Raw genomic sequence first — 27,674 nt, 5'->3', positions numbered from 1 at the left:
CCCACACACACACACAGAATTCCTCCCTCACCCTGGTTAGTTGATACTGTTGGTCATCCTGTGGGGTTGCCATCTGTTTGAGGGCATTCAGTCCTTCCACTAAGTATTCCATAGCTGTCTTCGACCTCTGTCCAATGCTTGTGGATATTTGTATCTGTCTCAGTGAGTTGCTGGGTAGAGCCTCTCAGAGAGAACTGCTATGCTGCACTCCTGTCTGCAAGTACAACATAGCATCAGTAATAGTGTTAGGGATTGTTGCTTGCCCCTGGAATGAACCTCAAAATGGGCCATTGCTGACCTGACATTCCTTCAATCTCTGAACCACTTTTATCCTTGCATTTCTTTTTGACAAGACCAATTTTGGTTCAAAAGTTTTGTAAGTGGTTTAGTCTACTCATCCCTCCACTGGGTATCCTATCTGGATACTTCAGGCTTCATATCCCCACTGTTGGGCATTTTGGTTAAGGTCACCTGCATTGACTCCTGGAAACTTTCCTCATCCTGGGTCTCTGGGACTTCCTAGAGAATCCTCCCAACACCCTACCTTTGGCAACTGCATATTTCTATTCATTCTCCTGGCCCTCTGGGATTCTCTCCTGTCTCTCCCTATGCCAGTTAAACCCCCAACCCCAATCCCATTTCTCTTGCTATCTTCTCTCCCAACCAGATCCCTCCCTCTCTCTGCCTCCCATAACTATTTGTTCTCCCTTCTAATTGGGATTCAAGCATCCTCACTTGGAACTTCCTTCTTGTTTAACTTCGTATGATCTGTGGGGTATATCATGGGTATTCTGTACTTTTTGGCTAACATCTCCTAATTACTGAGCACATACTGTCCATGTCCTTTTGGGTCAGGGTTACCTCACTCAGGATGATTATTTTCTAGTCCCATCCATTTGCCTGCAAAATTAATCATATCCTTGTTTTTATAGATGAATAATATTCTATTATGTAAATGAACCATGTTTCATGTATCCATTCTTTGGTTGAGGGACATCAAGGTTGCTTCCAGTTTCTGGTTATTATGAATAAAGCTGCTATGAGCATAGTGGAGTACATGTCCTTGATATGGTTTAGCAACTTTTGAGTATATGCCCGGGAACAGTATTGTTAGGTCTTCAGGTAAAACTATTTCCAATTTTCTGAGAAACTGCCAGATTGATTTCCAGAGTAGTTATACAAGTTTGCAATCCCACCAGCAATGGAGGAGTGTTACCCTTTAACCACATCCTTTCCAGCATGTACTGGAAAGGATTTCTTTGTTATATCCTGACAATATTGTTAATGTTAACTGTTACAGAGTTGTTTTTTCTGGTAGATATTTATTAAGAAAAATCAATTATAGATTAAGACTCCAACATGCATCTCATGGACTTATGTTACTAGTTTTTCTAGTACTCTGATCTTGGCTTTTGTTTTCTTTTTCTTTTTTTTTTCCATATTAGGAAGAAAAAGTAAAAATATTCCAATGTAAAAGTTACTTACAAAATATATTACTTAACTAGGAGATATGATTTTGTACTTCACATATACACATTAGTATCATAGATTAGTAGTATGAATCAATATTTGTCAAAAAGTAAATTTAATTTTCTGGGTAAAAAATATGTTTGAACATTAGCCCTCTCCAATAAGGAAATTTCTCATGATGGAATTATAGTGTGATTGACTTTACAGCTCTAAGCTCAAAGCATTCTTCTCATCAATAATTTATCCATCTTTTAAAAATACTTCCCTACTTTTAAAATAATCAAAGCTGAGTATTATACCAGTAAATTAATATTCCATGATATAATAGATGAATTGAAAGCATTTATTTTTTGATTCCAGTGTCAATCAAAGATGTCAAGATAAATGTAACATAGATAGATAAGTAGATAGGTAATAGGTAGAATTCCATCAGAATAAAATTAATGGTAATTGAGACAAAAATAACAACACATTAAAATCATAGCTATTATAAAAAGTACTTACAGTTAAGATAATTTCATTCTTTCTTGAGAACTGATGTCTATAACATCTACTTATTATATACATAAATATATGTGTATATTCATTTATGAATTTTTCAGGATATTTATAAATAATTATTGGGGTTCAAAAAGTAAAGTGACTCCAACTCATGCATAGCATCTTAAGTTTGATACCTGAGGTCCTCATAAGGGTAGAAGAGAACTGATTCCACAGAGCTGTCCTCTATCCTCCACATATACACTGCCTCCACATACACATAAATAATAATAATAGTTATTTTTTGTGCTATTTATAGAGAGTATAAGGACTTACATGAGTACCTTCCAGAAATTAAATTCTGTTTATTTTCTGTTTTTAAATGTTTATAAATATTTTATTATTAGAACTTTAATTTTTAATTTTTAAAAGGTGTGTTTGCATGTTTTATCTGGAAAGATGTATGTGCTCCATTTGTTTGCCCATTGCCTGTGGCATCCAGGAGGCATTATTTAACCCCTGAAACTGAAGGTACAGATAGTGGTGAGCATCTATGTGGGTGATGGGTGTTGAACACAAATCTTCTTGATGAGCACAAAGTGCTTTCACCCTTGGAGCCTGTTCTCAATCCCAAAGAACATATAAATAAAAATATCTGAAATTATCCAGATCCAAAGTCTATACATGAAAGTTAACTTAATTGGATTAGAATAGCCATTGTGAAGTTGTGGGACTTCATATTGCAAATATATTGTTGCACCTTGATCTACAACCAAAAAAAAAATCTGCAAGAATTAAAATGAGAATAATAATTAGCTTTATGTCCTTTTTTATGACTCAGGTCCATTATCCTTACTTAGACTTTCTTCATCACATAATGTTTATTATTTCCTTTTCTTTTTCTTCATTATGCATTATTCTACAATACGTGATTATTTTTTAAACAGAGACACAGACCACATACAGCATAAATACCTACACACACACACACACACACACACACACACACACAGAAACATACACACAGGCTAGTTACTACATGTGACAGAGAGCATGCAGGGTTTTCTTTCTGAGATTGTATGGCCTTGCATAATTTTATGCATTATCAGTCCATTTGTTTTCCATCTGAAGACTATTCTACTTTACATATGTATTAAATTTTCATTATCCATTCATCTATTGTTAGACAGCAAGATTGGTTTCATTTTCTTGCTATAGTAAATGAAGGTACAATAAACACCAATGTGTAAATATCTCTATCTCCATGGAAGGGTGCTTTACAAATAGAACCTTAGAATACTGTGAACTGTATACCCTTGCCTTCCCCACAGTACTGTATTGAGATCTTCTCCTAAAAAGAAAACATTAAAATGTAGGACCTTTAAGAACAAATTAAGCCATGAGGACAGAATCCTCATAAGTTAGAGTCATGATTTTACTAAAAGCTCTGGAATTAGTCACAACTTCCATCATGTAATGGTACAGCCTGAACCTTGATCTTAGAATTCAGAGTCTCCAAACTGTGACAGATAAAGGTCTTTTGTTTGTTAGGGTTTGTGTGTGTGTGTGTGTGTGTGTGTGTGTGTGGTTTTTTTTTTTTTTTTTTTTTTTTTTTGTCTATAATCTGCTTGGTCTTGTTTTTTTTTTTATTAGAGAATCACAAATAAGCAAAGATATCAGGCTCCACAAATGAATGAAATGAAAGAGATGTCAGATCCAACATTAACATGAAGTCAATAGGGACACAAACAGATGTATACTCTCAATCACAATTCTGAGACCAATCTATGAAGAAGACACCAGACAATAGACATTGCAGTCAATAAAGGATGACAGTCTCACTCAAGCAAATTGAGGGGAAAGTCATTTCTAATCATGAGACCTCTGGTTTGTTTAATAATTATGAAGGGAAATAAGCAAACATACCAAAAGATGCAATAAAGAAAAATATTATCATATAAGAGAACATGGAAAAATGTATATGCATGAGCAGGGCAGACAGTTTAAAGAAGAACCATTGAAGATGTGAAACATGAGTAACGTAGTAGACATAGTCCAGAAGCTTGCATTGCTTTGGTCAGCATATGATGAAACCTCACAGAACAGGCATACTCACTGAAATACCTCATGGTTAGTCTGTGATTGTACAAAATGAAATATATCAAAAACTAATATCACCTTTTTTCTTCCAAGCAAGAATGATCTCCCAGCTTCTATGTTACTATGTCAGGCCATTTTCCCTCCCCCACACCCAGCACCCAAGGTTTGGTGGCTTGAGTTCACTAACATCAGTTATGGTTTTAATTATATTGAAAGCTCTTTGGGAAAATGTATATTTCTTTTGCATGTCCTACACATGACAACAGCATATCGTTCATGCTTTATAAATTATTTTCATAATTGATGCCAAGTTCACATCACACTGAGCTATGATGAACAAATGCTCCAGACTAGAGTACCTCTATTGCGTCCCGCTCGACCGGCAAGAAAGACGCAACAAACCAGAATCTTCCGCGACAAAAGCTTTATTGCTTGCTTCTCAGGAAGATCCCAAACCGGGAAAATGGCGCTGCTTTTATAGCCCACAGCGTGACGTTTCAGCACCTGATATGGCGTGACAGCTCCTGGTTCGTTGCTTGCCCATCACCCCACTATTACACCCCGAGAATGGGAGTGACTAGGAGTGAATTCACTCTCGCACCTGCGTACAAGGCTTGTTTACTAGTTAGGCACAGCGGAGGCCCGCGCCATCTTATAATGGCAATTGCTCGCGGCACACACGGCTCTCCTCAGAGATTACTGGCGGCACACATGCGATTGCTCGCAGCACGTACCGGCTTTCCACATACCTCTTAAGAGTTACCTATAGTAACAGTATTGTGTGATATATCCTTAGAAACCTGTTTGTAATTTAAGAAGGCTAAGTTATATCCAACCCGAGTTCTCTATAAAGCAATTTTTGTGTAGATGAAATAAAGCTGACAAGTATGTCTCACATTTATGTTATTGTCTGATGTTACTTCTGATTCTGCAGTTCCGAGTGGGCATAAACAATCAACTAGACATCGGTAGTTCATTATGGTTGTGTGTGCCAAATGCTTATTTCTCAGCACTACACACACACACACACACACACACACACACACACACACACACACACATACAAGTGATTATTGTTTGTTTTCGGTTACTCTGTTATCTTTGTCCTCTATGTTAGTGTCAGCTCAAAGTGCATGAGAGAGCTCAGAAAGAACACACTTTCCCTTGCTATTATTGAAGTGAAACTGCAGCGGTTTCATTTCTGTTGCTATGTAACATCTTCTCCACTGAGTTCCTACTAAACCTGCCTGTTTACAGCATTGAACTTGTATTCAGAAACTATGTAAGCATTACATACACACTATTCTGAAGAGTCAGTTGTATTTTATGTCATTTTTTTTTCATGAGACATCACACTGAAGTTAATATATGAGTTGTTTGGACTGATGAAGTTACTCATCACTATTTTAATGATAATATGGAACTCTTAAAACATGGCAGCATACAGTTACTTCACAAATACACAAACTGAAGGTTTTGAAGGACAAATCAGGGGCTGGTGATCAATGAGGTTCAATGGTTACGAGTTCTCACTTATCTGGCAAGAGAGCCTCATGCAGTTTCCAGAAACCTTGTTGGGTTGCTTATAACCGACTGCAACTCCAGCCCCAGGTAGGGTAGGAACCTCTTCTGGCTTTGGTTAGAACTTGTTCTCATCTGCACATACCACACATGCATGCATATATTTTAAAAATAAAATAATCTTTAAGAAAACTACATTCACGTTACAAGGCATGTTTTTTTTTTTCTTTTAAATTGAATATATTACTTATTTGCATTTCAAATGTTATCCTCTTTCCTGGTTTCCCCTCTGCAAATCCTTTATCCCACCCCCCATTACCCTGCTTCTATGAGGATGCTCCCCAACCGACCCACACACACCTGCCTCACTACCCTAGCTTTCCTCTACTGGAGAGTCAAGCCTTCACAGGACCAGGGGCCTCCCCTCCCATTGATACCAGATAAGACCCCTTCAGCTCCTTCAGTCCTTCCCCTAACTCCTCCACTGGGGTCCTGTGCTCAGTCCAATAGTTGGCTAGGAGCATCCACATCTGTATTGGTCACAATATGGAAGAGCCTCTCAGAAGACAGCTGAACCAGGCTCCTGTCAGCAAGCATTTCTTGGCATCAGCAATAGTGTCTGAGTTTGGTGTCTTCAGGTAGGTGGGGCAGACTCTGGATGGCCTGTCCTTCAGTCTCTGCTCCACTCTTTGTCCCTATATTTTCTTTAGACAGGAACAATTCTGGGTTAAGATTTTGTCCCATCATCCCACAACCAGGGGGCCATGCTTAACCTCTGGATATGGTCTCGACAGGTTCTCCCTCCCCTTTGTGGGGAATTTCAGCTAATATCATCATCCCCATGGGGTCCTGGGAGGATCTTGCTTTCCTGTCATCTGGGACTTTCTGGATACTATCACCAGTTCCCCATCCCGTATTGCTACACACCCCTGTTCAATTTCTTGATACTCTGTACATCTCCCCCATCTCCTCCCATACCTGATTCTTCCCATCTTTTCCTCCTCCCTCTCTTTTCTTCCTCCCAAGTCCTTCCCACCCTCTACTTCCCTTGATTATTTTATTCCTTCTGCTAAGTAGGACAAAACTATCCATTCTTTGCTCTTCTTTCTCTTTAGCTTCATGAGGTCCATGCATTGTATCGTGGGTATTCCATGCTTTTTTCCTAAAATCCACTTATCAGTGAGTACATACCATGTGTGGGTTTTTTTTTCTTTTTGTGACTGAGTTAACTCACTCAGGATGATATTTTCTAGATCCATTTATTTGCCTAAGAATATCATGAAGTCATTGTTTTTAATAGTTGAGTTGTACTCCATTGTGTAAATGTACCACATTTTCTGTATCCATTCCTCTGTTGAGGGACATCTGTGTTCTTTCCTGATTCTGACTATTATAAATTAGGCTGCTATGAATATAGTGGGGCATGTGTCCTTATTACATGTTAGAGCATCTTCTGGGTATATGCCCAGGAGTGGTATAGCTGGGTCCTCAGGTAGTACTAAGCCTAGTTTTTCGAGAAACTGCCAGAATGATTTCAGAGTGATTGTACCAACTTGCAATCCCACCAGCAATAGAGGAGTGTTCCTCTTTCTCCACATCCTCCCCAGAATCTGCTCTCACCTGAGTTTTGGATCTTAGCCATTCTGACTGGTGGGAGATGGAATTTCAGGGTCATTTTGGTTTGCATTTTCCTGATGACTAAGGATTTTGAACATTTCTTTATGTGCTTCTGGGCCATTAGAGAATCCTCAGCTGAGAATTCTTTGTTTAGCTCTGTTCCCCATTTTTAATAGGGTTATTTGGTTCTCTGGAATCTAACTTCTTGAGTTATTTGTATATATTGGATATTAGCACTCTATCAGATGTAGGATTGGTAAAGATCTTTTCCCAATCTCTTGGTTGCTGTTTTGTCTTATTGACAATGTCCTTTGCGTTACAGAAGCTCACACAGTAATAGTGGGAGAATTCAACACCCCACTCTCAACAATGGACAGATCATGGAAAGAGAAACTAATCAGGGAAACTAACAGAAGTTATGAACCAAATGGACTTAACAGATATCTATAGGACATTTCATCCTAAAACAAAAGACCTTCTTCTCAGCACCTCATGGTACCGTCTCCAAAATTGACTATGTAATCGGTCACAAAACTGGCCTCAACAGATAAAAGAAAATTGAAAGGATCCCATGCGTCCTATCAGATCACCACAGACTAAGGCCGGTCTTCAATAACAACAAAAATAACAGAAAGCCCACATGCACATGGAAGCTGAACAATGCTCTACTCGATGATAACTTGGTCAAGGAAGAAAGAAAGAAAGAAATTAAAACTTTTTTAGAATTTAATGAAAATGTGTTTAGCAAATTGTATCTTATATCTTGGGATATTAGCCCTAGGTTTGGGGCTAATATCCACTTATCAGTGAGTACATATTGTGTGAGTTCCTTTGTAAATGTGTTACCTCACTCAGGATGATGCCCTCCAGGTCCATCCATTTGGCTAGGAATTTCATAAATTCATTCTTTTTAATAGCTGAGTAGTACTCCATTGTGTAGATGTACCACATTTTCTGTATCCATTCCTCTGTTGAGGGGCATCTGGGTTCTTTCCAGCTTCTGGCTATTATAAATAAGGCTGCTATGAAGATAGTGGAGCATGTGTCCTTCTTACCAGTTGGGGCATCTTCTGGATATATGCCCAGGAGAGGTATTGCTGGATCCTCCGGTAGTACTATGTCCAATTTTCTGAGGAACCGCCAGACTGATTTCCAGAGTGGTTGTACAAGCCTGCAATCCATGAAACTCAAGAAGAATGAAGACTGAAGTGTGGACACTATGCCCCTCCTTAGAATTGGGAACAAAACACCCATGGAAGGAGTTACAGAGACAAAGTTTGGAGCTGAGATGAAAGGATGGACCATGTAGAGACTGCCATATCCAGGGATCCACCCCATAATCAGCATCCAAACGCTGACACCATTGCATACACTAGCAAGATTTTATTGAAAGGACCCAGATGTAGCTGTCTCTTGTGAGACTATGCAGGGGCCTAGCAAACACAGAAGTGGATGCTCACAGTCAGCTAATGGATGGATCACAGGGCTCCCAATGGAGGAACTAGAGAAAGTAGCCAAGGAGCTAAAGGGATCTGCAACCCTATAGGTCAAACAACATTATGAACTAACCAGTACCCCGGAGCTCTTGACTCTAGCTGCATATGTATCAAAAGATGGCCTAGTCGGCCATCACTGGAAAGAGAGGCCCATTGGACTTGCAAACTTTATATGCCCCAGTACAGGGGAACGCCAGGGCCAAAAAGGGGGAGTGGGTGGGTAGGGGAGTGGGGGTGGGTGGGTATGGGGGACTTTTGGTATAGCATTGGAAATGTAAATGAGCTAAATACCTAATAAAAAATGGAAAAAAAAGAATTTAATGAAAATGAAGGCACAACATACCCAAACTTATAGAACACAATGAAAACAGTACTAAGAAGAAAATTCATAGCTCTGAGTGCCTCCAATAAGAAACTGGAGAGAGCATACACTAGCAGCTTGAAGCTTGACAGCACACCTGAAAGCCCTAGAACAAGAAGAAGCAAATACACTCAAGAGGAGTAGACAGCAGGAAATAATCATACTGAGGGCTGAAATCAATCAAGTGGAAACAAAGGGAACTATACAAAGAATCTACAATGGCATGCTTTTAATTGCTGTTACTTTGCAGGACTCTATAAGAACAGATGACTATGGACTATGTTACTTGATACAAGACAGACATATGTAAGTTTGCTTTGAGTTACAAAACATAGAGTTAAGTAAATGTATGCTATCTTTCACAGCTAGACTATAATATAGCAATTTTTTTTAATTGCAAGGATACTCCATTGATAGGAAATGAGATATAATATAAAATTTTGTTTAGAATTATCAGTTTCTCACCAATATAAATCAAGCAGTTTCTTAGTTAAATTTTTTGTCATCTTCAAAGTCATTTTAATTGCACTTAGTAGGACTGCTTAATAAATTCTATCTTGTACTAAATACAAACAGATATAGTTTAGGGATTGTGAGTTTGGAAGTCAGTTTCAATTGGTGTCATTTTGATTTTCTTAGAGGAAGAATTACCCAACAGAGATGCTAAAAAACCCTACCTGCAATTCCATTCTAAGAGATAAATCTAGTTAGAAGTTCACAAAATCCATAAAGGACGTATGCAAAACAGAAAAATCTCTCAAGCTATGACATCACATTTAAAAATGCTTTTAAGTAAAACCTAATTATCTCAACACACAGAATTTCAAACACAGTAAGCGATATTTTGTGCAGTGGGTCTTTTTTCCTCCACCAGGTACTATAAGGCATTCCTAAGTGGACTAATGTGTTCCATCTTCAGATTACAATTTACAGATGCAAAGCACAACATAGCTACTGACTCACCCAGGGAGGGAATCAGTTCACTGTGATTATGAGCGAGAGGAAAAAAGCTTTTTCTATGCCAGCCCTTCTTTCCACTATACATACCAGACACTAAGTGATTTTACAGATGAAACAAAGACTCTTCCAAGTGACCTAGCCAAGGCTACAGTGCCTTCTAAGTGAAAGAATGTGAATGAAGGCACAGGTAGTCTGATTTTAGGACTGAAGTTATTATCCTCTATATTAAATTTGAGCAACATCTTCTCGCTTAAATAAGAAATGTTCCCAGAATTAGGTTGTATGGACAAAACTGTTTCCTAAGGTATTCATCCTTTGGAAGTTATAGCTGACAATAATAGATTACTGCGCTCCAAACAGCTTAAACTCTTATTTTTAATAAGAAAAAATATTGAAAATAAATTCCAGCGTTTGAATTTGGATTTTCTGATACACATTTTCTTGTTTTGTTTTGTTTTGTTTTGTTTTGTTTGAGACAGGGTTTCTCTGTATACTCCTGGCTGTCCTGGAATTCACTCTGTAGACCAGGCTGGCCTCGAACTCAGAAATTCGCCTGCCTCTGCCTCCCAAGTGCTGGGATTAAAGGCGAGCGCCACCATGCCAGGACTGAAACACATTTTTATTTCATAATAAGCACCATGTTTCAAATTATATGAAATGTTTACAATGTTCTCGATAATGTTGAACTACGATCATGAAACCTGTTCAGTCTACTCACATTTCAAAAGAGGAAGGAGAATTAGTAAGGACAGAGTACTCAACTTCTCTGGAAGCTCTAAACCCTAGAGCTTTGTTTAAATTCAACTTGATGTGAGTTCAAAAATGTCTTGAGTTGTGCTGTTGACCTTTTGGTTTCTCAGTAATCTGCATGTGGTGGCTCATCCTTAACTAGCTGCGCCTTAATGTTCTATGGTGATCCCACAATTAAAGTCAGGTAATATAAACTAGAAACTAGAAAGTTGCCCCAACTACGGTGAAATAATTTAAATGACAGAACAAAATCATTTTAAAAGGATGAATAACTTCATCTGATGTCTTAAAAGATTTTTGCCAAAACAGGCCTATGATATCTGTGAATTAACTTACTTTGCTTAAAAGTAAATGGCAGAAGCAAAAGAGAGCTTGCCACTTTCTCCTGCTGCTGAGTCAGCTCTTCAAGATGTCATTATAGATCAGAGTACCACAGAGTTAATAAAATTCTACATTTGCAATTCATTTCATATTTCATTGTTCTCTAGTTAGTATCTAAGTATACTATTAATAATAAAGGAATATTCTCACATTGTTGTAAGAGTAAATAAACTTGGTGGAAGATGCCCTGAAGTCTCATGGTTGTGACCAATAGGTCTCAATGTTTCCAATAAATCATTTTCATGAAAATATTATAATTAAAATTCTTTAATTTTGGTCAAATTAGTTAAAGACTTTGTACAGTTACAAAATAATTCAATGACCCTTGATTATTTTTAAAGAAAAGTGATTAGCCCTCTAAAACATAACAATAGCACAAAATTTTCAAGAGGGAAGGAGAGAAAATTGAAGGGATAAAAATGTTTGAAAATTTTTATTTAATTATCAAGAAATTAGTAAAAGCTTTTCAAAATTGAGTCTCATTCTAGTTAATATAATTGTTTGGGAAAATATTTAAGATTATTAGTACAAGCTGCTTAGAATATGCTATGATGAAAATTACCTTGCCTCATCATTGCCTTGTTGAGTCAGAAACTGCCTTTATATTTTTTTTAAAAGCTCTTAACCCTTTCACTGATTTAGAAAATATAACATATTTGATTCCCTGTTACACGGGTTTAATCCATTCTCCACAGTGAAGTGCACAGATTTCAGCCATAACACATTCTGTTCCACTGCTGTCCATATAAAATACTGTTTACACTCCAGGACTATTGCTTCAGGGAACGATTGATAGGGAACTACTTCTGCTGCGGCTTTGGTAGAGAAGTAGAAAGTCTTTTCTGTCCAGCCAGGGGCACTTTCAGCTCCTTGCTTTATCTCTATGGCACAGAAGCATGCAAGATTGGATTTTAGACTTTGAATATAGAAAATAATAAAAATGAAATAAAAATCTTTGAAAGGGACCCTTTAAAAGTTCACTTGGGAACTTTTGTCAGGCTCTGAGCCATCTTTTTTTCCTGAGAATTCTTTGTTAAAAACGAAATGAAAAGGAGAGTCTAAGCTACATAGTGTAATCGGCACATAACTTCAAATATGACTCGGTGCTACTGAACTGAACACTGTGATTGCAATTATAACTCCACATTGCTTCATGCATAAATTATTCAAATTCAGCCAATAGATTATTCAAACATTATCTCCAAGAAGCACTTCTGAAGGCTCACTAACAATTATGCTGCAACCCTTCACTAACAAAGGCCATACAATTAAAAGCTTAATGTATTTTACAGACCCTAAATTGGTCAACAACATTGTTTTTAACACAAGCCAATTTTTAACTATAATTTAACACTTAAGATTTCCTCCCTTTTTTCCACATCTTAAGAAGTTAAGACTATTTCTATAAAGAAAAGGCTGAAAATAAGTCTACACTATCCAAATTGGACATATATACTTCAAAGACTCACTTCTTTCATAAGAATATGGAAATGTGAATTTTTTTGGAAAAGAGACTTTCAATTATCATTAAAATTCTAGTAAAATGTCAGGTTCATATGATGTTCCTTGCCATGCTGCATAAAAGTGTATTTTCTCACAAGAAGCTAAATTAAACATTAGAATAACTTCCCATGAATTCTCTAGTCAATCATTTGGACCTGACTTCTATGCCTGTCGTAAGATTCATGATTCCGGATCATTGCTCAGGTTGTGGATTTGTGAATTGGTCTTTTAAGGATTGTTTAATTCATGACTTGTCTGACATACTCACTCCCTCTCATGCCTCCAGGGAGCACTGCCTCAGTCAGTCATACTGTATGCTTTGTTCAATGATTCTCTGATCCACCACGAGTGTCATACTCACTCTGATTTCATACTTAACTTTTTTTTTTTTTTATTTTTAAAGACAGGTTCATCATCTGCCTGCTGTTTGACCTCTGACTGAAGAGTTTATTCTTCCACTTTTGATGTATCTGTGGGCTGGTGTTTCTTCCATCATGGCAATATTTCTTATTCTGACTGTTGTTCAGAGTGTGTTATGTACTGAGGCAACTAAAATGCCATGCTTTGATTATGGGTAAGTTTCATGGCCTGAGATAAAACACAGGATCCACAAAGACAATACAATCTTCTAGGATAAGAAAATGATACAGTAGCCTATTGTCTTTATGCTCATCATCTACATTGTTGCCCTAAAGATGAAGTGGAATTTTCAATATTCTGTAGTTATTAAGAAGAGTAGATGCTAGAGGCTTTTATTATTATTATTATTATTTTATTTTATTTTCACCTTTCACTTTCCCCTACTCCCAGCTTGAACGTACAAGCAACCTTAGATCACTGTGCTTTAGCCAGCATAGGAGCAAAACATGGTGTATATTATATTAGTGTCTTCCTCAGAACTTCTAAATTATTCATTAATGCAAATCCACATTCTAATCACTTTATTCTACAACGAAGTTGAAAGGAAGAAAATTAATGCTATTTATGTCTTTAAAGTATGTCTTTAATTCCTTTGCACTTAGTGGGGTTGTCTTTTTGTCTGCAAGTGTGATCCTATACTCATATCATTCCACAAAGACTTGGAACATGGTTTATAAAGAATGCTGACAAGTTTGTTTTTGGTTTTGGGTTTTTTTGGAAAAAAGAAAAAAAATTATTTATACACACACACACACACACACACACACACACACACACATACACACACCTTTGGACCAGGAAGACGAGGGGAAGATAATCACCTTCCTAAATTCTCCGTGGTTCTACAGGATTTGTAAAGAAAAACAAAGTTATACAAGAGACACAAAGCTGGACAACCACAACAAAAGGATAAGTACTTGTGACATTAAGTCTGTAAAGTAACAAATTAGAAAAATTCCTTCTATTAGCCTCTGCAAAGTGACCCTGTGTTACACAGAACTAACCATGTGCATTCTTTTTCCCCATTAAAGGGAGCCAGGAGCTCATGTGTGTGAGATGGGGGCACAATCTTAGAGAGGGGAAAAACAACCCAAAATTTGGCAGCCTTGACTGCATAGCTAATAGTATAGAGCTATACCCTTATTTTATTCTGCTATAATCCTCTGTCTCAAAGGAGGGAGATTAATCCTGAAGATGTACTATAAACTAGTCAATTCACAAGTAGTGGTGGAGATGAAATGACTGGCAGGATTTTTGTTGCCAGCAAACAGAAATTCATGTCTCTATGACTTTCTGAGAGTTAAAGGGAGCCAACAAAAATTTTTCCATCTTCCCTTTGTTACTAAAATAATCAAATCACTACTGAAACCTTTCAAGTCAAAATTATATATTTATCCAAAAATCACATGTGTTCTTCTTCAACCCCACTAAGTCCAAAGGAACTTACACTGTACTTTAAGGACATAAATAGCATTAATTTTCTTTCTTTCAACTTCGTTGTAGAATAAAGTGATTAGAATGTGGATTTGCATTAATGAATAATTTAGAAGTTCTGAGGAAGACACTAATTGTTGATGGAGCAAGCTCATTTAAATACAGGGAGTGCCACGGGTGCTGCTGCAGCCTGGAAAAGAGAGTTGATTTTTCACTCCAGAAGTTCTACAATTCAATGTTGCCTTCATTTAAAGAAACAATTATAGGCAATAGAATTGCTTTATTTACCAAAGGGCCATCTTCTGAGAAGTGCTAGGCTTTCAGCTGTGTGTTAAGGGCGTAGCAAACTACACTGGGTACAAACATAAAAAGAAAAGCTAATGGAGGGCTAACAGAGGGGGTCACGGAAGAGCGGTGACTGCAGCTTGTACAGGTGCTACATACCAAACGGAACTGTGTGACACACTCCCTTGTGACACTCAGTACTAAACCCGTGACCTGTAAAGGACAGCAATGATTGCTCTCCTAATAAACAAGGAGATCTGGTCAGTTCCTGTTTACTGAATGTCAACTGTGACGGAAGATCAGCATAGGAAAGTCTCTAGGTTTTCAGGAATGATGAGAGTACACCTAAGCTGTATAGTCAAAGAGTTATGTGTCAGACCAAAGAGGAAGGAACATGGCAATAAATCTTCTATGGTCTGTGTCTGGAAATGCAACTAAAAAGCTGCTGATTCTCACAGACCTGTTATGAGGGGATGCTGGGTGACAATCTTTTGAAAATGATATTATCTTGTAAGCAAAAGTAATCTATGATAACAGCATCTGTCATATATGTAAGGAAGCCTGTCATTAATTAGATATTTTCACATGTAACTAGCATGAATGATTTCCTAATTAAAAGAATAATTTAAAGCTTAGAAAAAATGCAATAAAACTGTCTCAGCTATATAATAAAAAATATGTGGCATGCTACTAAAATATATATTAACTAAGCAACAAAATATTTGGATCATGGACTATGGCAGTTTGCATTTTACACATTTTCAGTTGTTTTTCAGTATAAGCCAGTTGATTTTAAAATCAGAAAAAAAGTCTTCTATACCTACACATAATATAAAGCTAAGTAGATTAATGTACTATCACTAGCTTTAACATGACCCAGAGTAAATTTAATTTTATTTCTTATTTATATAATGCATGTATCTCATTTATACATCCATTTGAATGTACATATAAATAGATTTTGCCCATGTTATTCTCTTAGTACAGTTACTGATCTATGAGTCAAAGTTATTAACGTGTGAGTTCCTTGGATGAGTCAAAAACCCACTAGCGTGGGCTCATGATCCAAAAATTACAAGTGATCAATGATGAGGACAACATTTTTTTTATGTCTGGTCAATATTATAGAATGTGTAACATAGTCAAATATTTAAAATCTAAGGTTGACATGTGCATATAAACTACACACATCTCTAAAGGATAGTTCATTTCAAATATAAGATCACAGGAAAAACATTAATATGGTCCAAATCATGATAAGAAAATAAAGAAAAGCTTTTAACCTTGTAAATAGAAAAAAAAAACTATTTTCTGTATTGATGAGACCAGAAATAACTGAAAATTTTCAATGTAATAAAAATTCCAGGAGGAAATATGTGACATATTGGACTGGTTTAATAAAAATTTAAAGTAATTGCCACCATTCAGAGGTAAAGGAAACAACACTCTCTGTTAGAGATATGGATTTCATATCATCATGCTATATTTTTAAAAGAAGCCTAAAGAGAGACACAGGACATAAGGCTACATCTAATCCATTTGTCAGTAATTCAGCTACTGACATTCACAGCCAATTAGCTGTCACCAATAGGATGCCAAGATTCACAATCAAATGAGCTGTCGTCTCAGGATATAAATCTTAAGCACTTTTATTTTACAGCAAAGCTACCTATACATTAAATAAATTCTCAGTCCTCAGTGACTAATGAGCTGGCTTCATACCATTCCACTCCTTACATCTGTCTGACATGTACATCTATATACATATTTACCGCATTTGCATACAAATTGTAGAGACTACAAGTAAATCAAGAGGTCAGAGCTTAGGAGTCTGTATCAAGTTTTTAATTATCATTTGTGTTTATAACCACCAAACTTCATCCCATGTGGCTTTTGATGATTAGTATTCTCCTGCTGTTTCTACCTCATTTATTTCCCAATTCAAACCTCCCTTGCAGGCTCTGGAGCCCTGTATGGGGTTCCTCAACATTTATGTAGGAGTGCATTCTTTCACTTCAGACTGCTAAGATCAAGGTTAGGAAAGTAGGAAATGTAGAGGAAGTTAAAACTGCCACCTTCCAGGACAATATAAGGTCTTCCTTCTTTACCTCTGCATTATTTAAAGGTCTATGCCAAGAATTGAAGCCACGGGAATGTTGTAGTTTTCTATCCCAGAATATTTTAGCGTTCCTTTCACTGCTATGAAACTGTGGCTGAAGATAATGGGTAGAGTTCCTACCATAACATAATTCTTTGAAGTTACATTTAATTTAAATTCCTTCCAATTTTCCCTCTGTCATATCTTTAGCAACATTTTTGTGTCTTAAGACAACTTGATCCTATTCACTTTATGTTATTTTTATATATATGTGCATGTTTGTGATCCCGTCTGAAATATCTCATACTTCCAATGGCTTAGGCAGTATCTTGGCAGATTATTTTACTTTAAATAAATATTCAGGCACATTAAATAGTTTTTTTTTCAAAGAAGTTTATCTTCTGTATTTTGCTGCCTCAAAAAAAAAAAAAAGAAAAAGAAAAAGAAAGAAAGAAAGAAATCTTGATGAGACTTAAAATCAAAAAACCTTCTAAGTTAGAAATAAGTTAGAGCAGGAGGCAACTGATTGGGTGGGAAATGCCCGAGAATGTCTGAAATTTGTTTTTATTCTTGGTTGGTCTTTAAACAGACAGTGTGGAGTAGATGGAGCTGTATGTACTTATGTAAGGAGAGACACCCATATGCAACAATAGAGGCAGGCAAGAGTTGAGGCATGACTACCAGCAGTTTATAGAAAAATTCCACCAGCCAAACCTCAGACTCTGAATGAACCCTGAATGTGTGTCGGGGCAGGGGGGGAGGGTGGAGGGTGGCTTCCACTCTGTCTTGGACCTCTGTCCAGGTTAACCCAAAGGGCCACACATTTTTTCTGCACTGGAAGCATATAGCTATGGCTGTTGTTCACAGAGTCTGGGTACAAGGACTTTTTGCTTGACAGCCTCTAGAGACTTCCTAACTCAAAACATATCTGGAGTAAAGGGTGTCTTAGATGCCATGGAGTCTGAGGACAGATCTGAGAGGTAGAAACTCTCTGTTCTACTTTACAGAGCATAACCAGAATTCAGAAAAGAGTCTGGATCAAGAAACCACATACCCGCAAAGTTTTGTGAGAAGAAATTTGCCAAAAGTGTAGGTAGGTAACTAAAGTGCCTATGAAATGCTGACAAGGGTTAATTTGTTATCTGACGATGACCATAGCAACTACAATGTATTCAACAGACACAAGGAAAAACAAAGAAATATGAATTCATTGTTACTTTTCTTTCATAATCTGTTATAGATGTACAATAGCAATCCACTGACAGTGGTTACATTATTCCTCCCAATACGCATCACCCCAGCATTAATCTTTTTAATTTTATCATATTTCATATATAACTAATTATCCTTCAGACTACTTTGAGATATGAAGTTTAGATATCTGCCCTTCCTTCACGAAACTCATCCTGATGATTTGCCTCCCTAGATTACTCTTGGTCAAGAAACTATAGTTTCTAGTCTTTATTAGGCACTGTATTTGCTCGTGTCATGAATTTGAGGCTTTTTATACCCAGAAAAATCATAGACCAATTCAAAATGAATCACTTACCTGCATGGAGTCCTAAAACGGGATAAAAAATAGTTTAAAAGGTAAGGCTATTTCAAATGTGTCTATTTTATTACAATCCAAATTAATATAGAATAACTCAGTAAATAAATATTGAATTTAATTTCTCCTCCTAAGTACCATCTTAGCAAATTGTATTAGTAAAGGTTCACTAAAGCAACCGGCAAAATGCATATGTAGTTCAACACAAATGTGTCAGATTGGCATACATGATATAGGCCACATCATCTAACAGTGGCTGTCTGTATGTTGGAGAGGTTGAGAACTGGTAGTGGCTAGGTCCAGAAGATACCTGAGCAGTACCAATCTAGCACTGTAGGCTTGGGGGATTCCTGGAAACCCAATGTTCTTCACTCCAGGTCGTTGGACCAAAAAATTGGGATCTAGTGAAGGATGGCTGCAGCAGAAACAGCAACAGAAGAGATGCACTTGCCTGTCAAGGGTGAAGGCAAGCATGGATAGCAATACTACCTGTCCCTCAGACTGCTTCCTATCTGGACCTCTGGAAGATCCTGCCCATCATAGGAGAGTAAGAGAGCACTACTTACATAGCCCTTCCAGGAAATACCCTCTCATACCCATAGAGAAGCTGTTTCTTACTCAGTATGTCTAGGAAATACCACTAAGCATATCCCTTACTCTTTTCTAATCTAACCAAGTTGACAACTAAGAGTAACTATAATAAGAATTGAATACTATAAAACTGTTAACACACATGTAGTTCAACACATATATGTCAGATTGGCATACATAATATATGCCACATCATCTAACAGTGGCTGTCTGTATGTTGGGGAAGTTGAGAACTGGTAGTGGCTGGGTAACACAAAATACATGTGCTGGCTAAATAATTCCAATTTTTAATGTACTTCTAATTCCTGATCAAATCTAACTTTCCAACTTAATATTTTATCAAGACTTACTTATAGAAGCATTAGAAATTACCATAGATTCTTTTTCATACATACTCTTTATGAGACGAGGTTATTGAAAGTGAAAACATGTTTGAGCCTATTTGTCTTGAACATTTTATGTTCTGTTTATTTACAGAGAGAAAAACATAAACACAATGGTTTTCATGTGTTTAAATAATTCACATTGTCAAAAATACTTCAGGTTCACTAAGACAGAAGTGGCTTCCACCAACTGAAGACATTATGTCAACTATGGATCTCTGGGCACAATTTCTTCCCTCAATTTTATTACCTTTATTCTGATATTGGATATTTAGGGCATCGTTGACAGGAACCAGCAGACTTGTACTATTTTATTTGGAAGTCTTTATTTCCCATGGGATAATAGATTTTAGGAAACAAATTAGAGAGCATTTCTAAATTTTGTTTTCATTCCTCACCTGGGGAGATCTCTGTTACCTGCAAGGCTCCTGGGACATTTTTTCGTTAGATTCATGCTGAATCTACAGTGCAAGGAAGAATCCTTGACATTTAATAAATACCGTGGAAATAGGTGTCTGGATAAGAAAGAGATTATTTTCTTTCTGTGCTTTCTCATTTCATGCTATACCTTTTGTTAAAGCACCTAAAGTATTAGGCTAGTCCCCCACAGCCTGCACATCGCAATGATCATCTGCCCAAGGAGCTAACTGATAGAAACCCTTTAAAGTGCTCTGAAGGTAGCAGAATATTAGTGTGTGTGGTCTAAAATGAAAAGGAGTAAGGGGGTGGGGGGGGGGGTCATGGAGGAAAACAAGCCAAATATTTGCTGCATTAAAATACACAATTAACTGAAAAGAAAATCAATCAGCGGATTGGTTCATACAGATTTGTAAAGCTAATGAGAATATAATTAGAAACATTTCACTTTCAGACAAAGTTTTGTTATCAGAATAAACATGAGTCTCATATGGATTGTCATGACATACAGCCAGTGTCTGAGTGAACTCCTCCCACACTTCCTTAAATGTACTCTACATTCCAGAATTTTCTTATTGGCAATTGAGATCGTAATATTTAAGAAGAGAGCCTGATTCATATGTAATTTCTGTCACAGGTGCTGTGTCACAGCAATTCCTATGTAACAACACGGGTGTTACACACCTCCAGTGGTGATAGAAACAAGATTGGAGATGATGCCATTGGCTACCCCAAGGATTCCCTTGGCTACCCCAAGGATTCCATTGGCTAGTTCACTTTCTCCTTGCCAGCCTGGCATTTGCTAAAAGTCAACTTCTGAAGGCCTTATAGAGTCAATGCTGATTATCATACATGACCTTCAAGTTCACACAGATGCTATATATGGATATAAACTTTGTATTTTATTTCATGCTTTATGTTTGTGTTTTAATGCTGAACCACAGAACTTAAATATTGTCTCCTGATATTAAAATGATTCACAATTTTAATCCATAGAATTGCAAACATAAAATACTGTCTTAGTTTCTTTTCTGTTTGGTGTAATAAAATATTCTAACAGCAGCACTTTAAGGAAGGAAGGATTTATTTTGGCTCACAGTATCAAGTGATAGTCCATCATGACAGGGAACTCACAGAGGGCAGGAGTCTGAAGGATCAGGACACATTACATCTGCTGTTAGAAAACAGAAAGTGACAAATCCCGTGCTCAGCTCAGTTTGTCCTGGGCCCAGGCCATGAAATGGTGCTGCTCACTTTCAGGATGGGTCACTCTGATCCTCCAAATGATCCTGCACCAAGATTCCTTCCCAGCTGATTTCAGGTTGATAACTGCAATGAAGCATCACAAATTGTAACCCATTTTTTTTGTTCTATTTTACTATCAAATATTCACTATTCTACAATGGCCATAATCATTTATTTTTAAGTTTTCGATGTTACTATTTTATATTTTGTAGTTTTTTCTTTATTGTGGTCATAATAACATAGAGTTTACACCCCTGTAGCTTTAAGCATAGAATGCAGCATTGCAGACTGTCATACAACTGCTGCACATCTGTAAAACTTCTCATCATGCTTCCATGACTCTTTATGTTCACTTCATGGTAGCTTTCTTTTTATTACTCTAGACCTTCCCACTTTACTCTGATTATGTGCATCTATATTAAACACAATATCTCAGTGAAGGCATGAATGTTCTACGGCAGACACTCACTCTCGTCAGTGTCTTCCACATCCCCCCATATTATTGTACTGATAGCACTTCTTTTTATGTTGGTTCTGATTGTACTTTGTGTGCCTTTTCTGTTGGTTTGGTTTTTTTTAAGGTAATATAGATGTGTAATTTATATTAATATATATGTCAGACAATTTCAAATGAATCACTGAGCTCTGTATCTGTAGGAAAGCATTCTATTAGGATCTCTAAAAATGTGTCATTCACAGAAGAAAACTATTGCATATTAGATCATGTACTATTTAAAAGATGAACAGTATGTAGGACACTATAAGTTAATACCTTTACTTAAATTATCATTGAATTTTTAGGAGGTAAGATCAAATCCTTAGCTTTTTTATTTTGTCACATTCAAACATGCATCATGGAAACCTCTCTAACTTAACTGGTAGAGTTCTAGTTTATTATTTTTAATATCGACATAATATCCTTATAATTTGTATAGCCATTCCTCTATGCTTTTTCTTTCCAACATTTTCTTTCCTCCTCTTTTACTGGAGAACTTTCTGGGATTTTATTAAGCAATTATATATCTTTTATTTTCATTTGGTTTGATTTTTGAAACAGGTTCTCACTTTGTCACTAGAAGATCCACTAGAATTGTCAATGTTATCTGACCTGGAACTCATTATGGCCTCCATAAACCAAAATTATTCTATTTGAGGGATAGACAAATTTTAGTTATGAAATGTTCAAAGATGAACTAATAAAAACATTTTATTAAGGAAAAATATTCCATAAATATGCAAAAGCCAATGTATTCTAATATCCCATATTCATAAATTTAAAGGAGGTATTAATCTTTTTGACAGTGACAAACCTAAAATACATTTAATGATAAAAATATAAAAAAGAAATAAAATTTAAAATCATGCATGATATTAAAAGAAATATGACCAGAGGCTAGAGAGATAGCTTAGCAGTTAAAACCATGTTCCTGATCTTTCAAAGGGCCCAAGTTAGATTCCCAGTTCCCACATCAGTCAGTGCACACAACTACTCATATCTCCAAGTTCAAGAGAATTGGCACTTTTGGCCTTTGTGAGCACATGCATTCATATGCACATACCTACACATAGACACATATACTTATAGATGTAATTACAAATAGTAACAAATTTTCATAGAGAAAATAAGATCTAAGTCTTACCGCTGTCCTGGTGCACAAGCTCTATGTTCCCTGAAACCAGGGCTGTCCTGGTCCTCACACACTCTCTTGTTAAAAGCAAACAACTTAAAACCACCATTGCACAAGGTTTTGTTGTCATGATAGATAAATGTACAATAAGTACTGCCCCATGGCCAAACTTGAACACAGACAAAACACAAACACAGCAAAAATAATAAAACCACCCAGTAGCTCTCCACCTGCTAACGTGTGACAGCCGCTGCCTCCTCTCCAGTGGCAGGTCTAGTCTTACTTTGCTGCTTGTGCCTTGTGACTATTAGAGAGAATAAATCTTCTCGTTGAGAATTTGCTCTGCTGCCTTAGAGCATATAACCTAGGTTCCTTCGATCCTCTAAACTGTATAAGCTTGATACTACAACAGTTCCATTGGAATATTCTGGTAATATCTGGATCCCTGTGACACATGTTCTTCTTTGCTTCAAATGGCCATATATCAAATGAATAAAACTGCAGGCAGCTTCTTGTGGTCAATATCTAGTAATTACATAAGATATAGTATCCTAGTTATAAAATTGCAATTTCCTTTATGCTGAAAAGGAGAAAGCCCTCCTTTTATGTCTGTTACAGATTAGAGTTTGGTCAAAATGATTGTGAACTTCATATGTGAATAAAATCACATACCTGAAAATAGTACTGTAGAAAATAATATATGAACAAAAAGTAAAATGTACATGAAAGAGTTTCTGTGGTGACAAACTTGAGTATCTTTATTACAGTGGTCAGTATATGAGACTTCATCTATGGTGATGTTGCATAGAGCTAAATACACATGTACATTCACAAGTAAAGTAAAAGAAGGAAAATCTGACTGAAATGTATTCACTGCACCAATATCAATATCCTGAATGTGATATTATACTGCAATTAAACGGAATTCCACTATTTGTGAAATGCTGATAAACTGTATAAGGATGTCTCTGTATTATTTCTTGTACTGCTGTATGAACATTAAACTATATTCAAGCTTCTAATTAAAAATATTAAAGAATATCAAGGTCTATAAGGAAATTTATATTATTTGGGCACATATTTTACTGTGAATATAAGCAATAGAATTGTTGTGAAAATAAACATATCAATTGACTAAGCTATAATATTTAGAACTATATTAATACATTCATTATTAGCCAAATACATTCATAAAGATTTCTAATTCAAATGTCCTTGCTTAGATCACTGGATAGTACTGACAACTTCCAGCAAATGATATATAACATGCGACCTAGTCTTGTCTTTTAACTACTTAAGTATTCTTAGATGGTATATTCAAAGAGTAGTAAGCAGCATTTGTTCCATCAAAGTAATTTGATTATATTATTAAAATCCACACATATATCTAAATTATTCTCTTTTGAATGAGAAATACATTTTATGTGTGTTTGGTAGAAGTACAATCCATGCTTTTAGTTTAACATTGGAAAACCATGTCTAATTATAAAACAAACTAACAAATAAAGAACATTTCCTGATATTGTAACAAAGCAAAGGATGATTTCTCAAAGTACCATATACCTTCCCATGAGGACAAAAGATAGTTCACTATAAGGACAAATTATTGGTCTTCTAATTGCCACTGTAGGTTTTTGGATAAATTCCATATCTAATGTCCTTTTCCAAAGACTGTCTTAGCTCCAGGAAGTAAGTTTCTTGTTCTGCTCTGTTACCATTAATCTTGATTTCGTTAATTATTTTTCAGTTGGTCTCCTTAATCCTCTTAATTACAGCTTCTTCAAACTTTACCCCTATTGTACTCTATTTGCACTATTATCAGATCATTTCATTATCAATTATCTGTAAAATTAGTTCTTAAATTATTCTTGGTTTTTAATAACTTACTGTTCTCACCCATCAACCTTTCTAAATCAAAGGTAGTATTTTTAGGTACATTTCTTATTCTCTTTCCCAGGGCTATTAATCAAAGGCCACAGTGAGTCTTTACTCCCAAATTCTGTGAAATACACCATCTCCTCACAGTCCAAGCCTTCTTTTCTTTTTTCTTTTCCTTCTTTTATCCATCCTGTTTTATCTTCCTTCCTCCCTTCCTTCCTTTCTTCTTTTTTCTTTCCATTCTTTTTTCCTTGCTTACTTTCTTGTCCTCTTACCACAAAAAAAAAAAAAAAAAAACCTCTTTTTTAGCTATGCTCCCTGTGTATATACTATGGCTAACTTTGCCTGGGTATGATTATGAAATATTGTATAGCCCTAGTATTTGTACCTCAGTTTTATTAATGTCTTTTTAATGTTAACAAGTATCAAGAGCGTGAAATGTTTTAAGTTGTTGGAGACTTCCAGTATGTCCAAATATGTTGTCCATACAATCATATACTCTATGTCCTTCTGCCCAACTTTGAATAATTTGTTCATTGAGCAAACAGAAAATTAAATGTCTAACACTTTCTAGGCAATGTTTTAGATTTTGCACAAAGTGTTTTCCAATAAATGTTTGCCCATCACATACACTACCTCACAACTGTAAGCAATGGTACAGTGAAACCCCCAAACTGGGCCACTTTGTAAGTAGAGAGAGTTTATTTGAGCCTGAGAACTTCTGGGCTGTCTCTCAAGGGTGTGGAAAGAAAATGGCGGCTGGCAGGAAAAGCCTTGTCAGTTAGCTGAGTGAGGCAATACAAGCCAGAACAGCCTGGAATTTAGCACAGGGGCTTTGATCTCTTGCAGGCTGCTTGAGTTAATCAGGAACTAGATGTCTGTTGCCTCAGGTAGCTGACAATTAGTGGAAGACAGGGAATTAATGGCTTACCCTGACTCCTGACAAACAAAACCTCCTTCATAAGAATTCCGGGGAATGCTGAGGTTAGTGGGTTATTTTGTTTGTTGGTTTTGTTTTGCTTTGTTTTTTTTTTATACCTAACAGCAGCTACTTGGGGTGGGGATGGGTGTCTGCTTTGGAACTAACACCAATCAGCTGTTTGAGTAAACAACTTTCCTCTATTTATAGAGACAAGTTGAGCAAGGAACAGTTACAATGTACTTGCTGAAGTCACATACCAAGTACACATTACAACAACCACAGAAATCTGGGTATCTTGATGCTTGGTCCTGCATACCTTGGTTTTGGAAACCTGACTGGGGCAGTGAGGACATGAAAGAACAGATGCACATTTCAAAAAGATAGGATCAGTTGGGATATACCTCCTCTAATGGAGCACACCTACAATTCAACAACCCAGAACCTCAGTGTGCTTATTAGGTACAACACAGGGGGAAGATAGTCACAGTAAGAGTTCTCTGTAGGTAAGCAATCTCAGGCTTTCCTGAAGGGGAAAGTTGCATGATTCACAAACACTTGTACTCACACACATGGTCAACATTCACACTTGGACCTGATGGAGGATTTGTCATTCCTCTGAACCACTCTTATATGGAAGCGGAAAGTTGTACCATCTGTATGGGTCTGAGGCACGGATGCTTAATGTGGTTGTGCCCACATCAAACAATTCAGTACCTTATCCACTCTTACATGATCATTCAATCTTCCTTGGCTCTTCATATCTTTGCTCCATCCTGACATTGTATCTCATCACCTTAAGACCTATTCCATAAAATCCAGAGCTCTCAATCTTTGGAAAAAATAGTTGAAGAAAGACCCAATAATAAATAAACCTCTAAACTAAAAGGCTGATGCAGCCTGAAGGCTCTAAATCCTGTGATGTCTCAGCTGTCAACCTTCTTCAAAATTACCTCTATTGAAAGAGTCACCCTGCACAAGTTCATCTTCATTGTTAGGGTCTCACAGCCAGTGGCTGATTCACAGAAAGGATTATTCTGAGTGTCATTCAAGGTTTGTGGCCTTTTGTGGAATTTCTTGGAAACTGCATTATCTTCCTCTACTTGATTGTGACTTCTTCCCTGTCATCTGACAGGTGTTTGTCCCTAAAGCAACATTTAATACACATCTGGAAGTTAAGACTTTCTCTCATATGGAGCAGTCTGACCCACATAATAGATGCTAAACTCTATTTCAGATCCCGCTTCCTTGGAATTTTAACCTAAGGCATGCTACAATTTAAGCAAAAATTTAGTCTGCCAAGTGCTAACATCAGAAAATCAATAAGAGGTAAATTCTATTGTAATACAGAGGGTAATGGAAGCATTTTTTTTTTTTTACTGTTTAAGTTATAAACAAGAAATCAAAGTCTTGCTAGTTTCCATTCCAACAAGATGATTATATAAAAGCTAGAAAATTAAAAAACAAACAAAACCAAACAAACAAACACTTCTAATAGACTTGTAAGTACAGTCTGGAATGATGCATAGAGATATAACACCATTCAGAATGTGTATGATGGTTAGTGTTAATTGTCAATTTGACTGGATTTAGTATTATTGGAAAATGGGCCTTTAGAGATAATCTTGATTGTGTTAATTGAGATGGATAAATTTAGACCCTGTGTGTGCCACTATTTGCTAGCTGACATCCTGGACTGCACCAATGGAAAAGGACAACTGATCAGAAATGTGCAGTCTGTTTCATGACTGTGGATAGGACGAGCTTGACACCTCAAATTTCAAGTATCATTTTTACTTTTCTGACGTGATAGGCTATAACCTTAAATTGTGAACCCAAATAAATCTATTCTCTTACAGCCATTTCTGCCAGAGCATTTTATTATAAGAACAAAAAAGAAACTAAAACCAATAGCTCTACAAAAAATATCACTCACCTGGTCACTCAGATATCCCAAGAGCTGAGACTGGAACGGAAAACATTTGTTCAGACAGCCATGAACTTCAGCATCATGGCTGTGAGCATCGCATGAGCCCATGTTTTATCTACAGAAAATCCATCAGGTACCCAAACCCAAGAATTTGAGTTGTCTTTCTAGCATCTGTTGGGTGCCAAAGCAATTCAACAAAAAGCAGCATCAGATGTATACTTATCATGTTGTAAAGACATTTTGCACTTCTTAAACTTT

General features: G+C 36.6%; 1 long non-coding RNA gene across 1 annotated transcript; it reads right to left on the bottom strand.

The window, feature by feature from the left end:
• Positions 1-37: 37 nt before the first annotated feature.
• On the bottom strand, positions 38-27,674 carry Gm39639. The gene is made up of 3 exons (XR_865415.1): positions 27,423-27,674; positions 20,951-21,145; positions 38-214 (listed from the first exon to the last, which is right to left on the bottom strand). It is a non-coding gene; the product is annotated as a predicted gene, 39639 (long non-coding RNA).

This window comes from Mus musculus, chromosome 1 (assembly GCF_000001635.26).
Source record: "Mus musculus strain C57BL/6J chromosome 1, GRCm38.p6 C57BL/6J".
Classification (NCBI taxonomy): domain Eukaryota; kingdom Metazoa; phylum Chordata; class Mammalia; order Rodentia; family Muridae; genus Mus; species Mus musculus.
The sequence above is the reverse complement of the archived record's forward strand: the minus strand, read 5'-3'. Positions and strand labels throughout refer to the sequence as shown.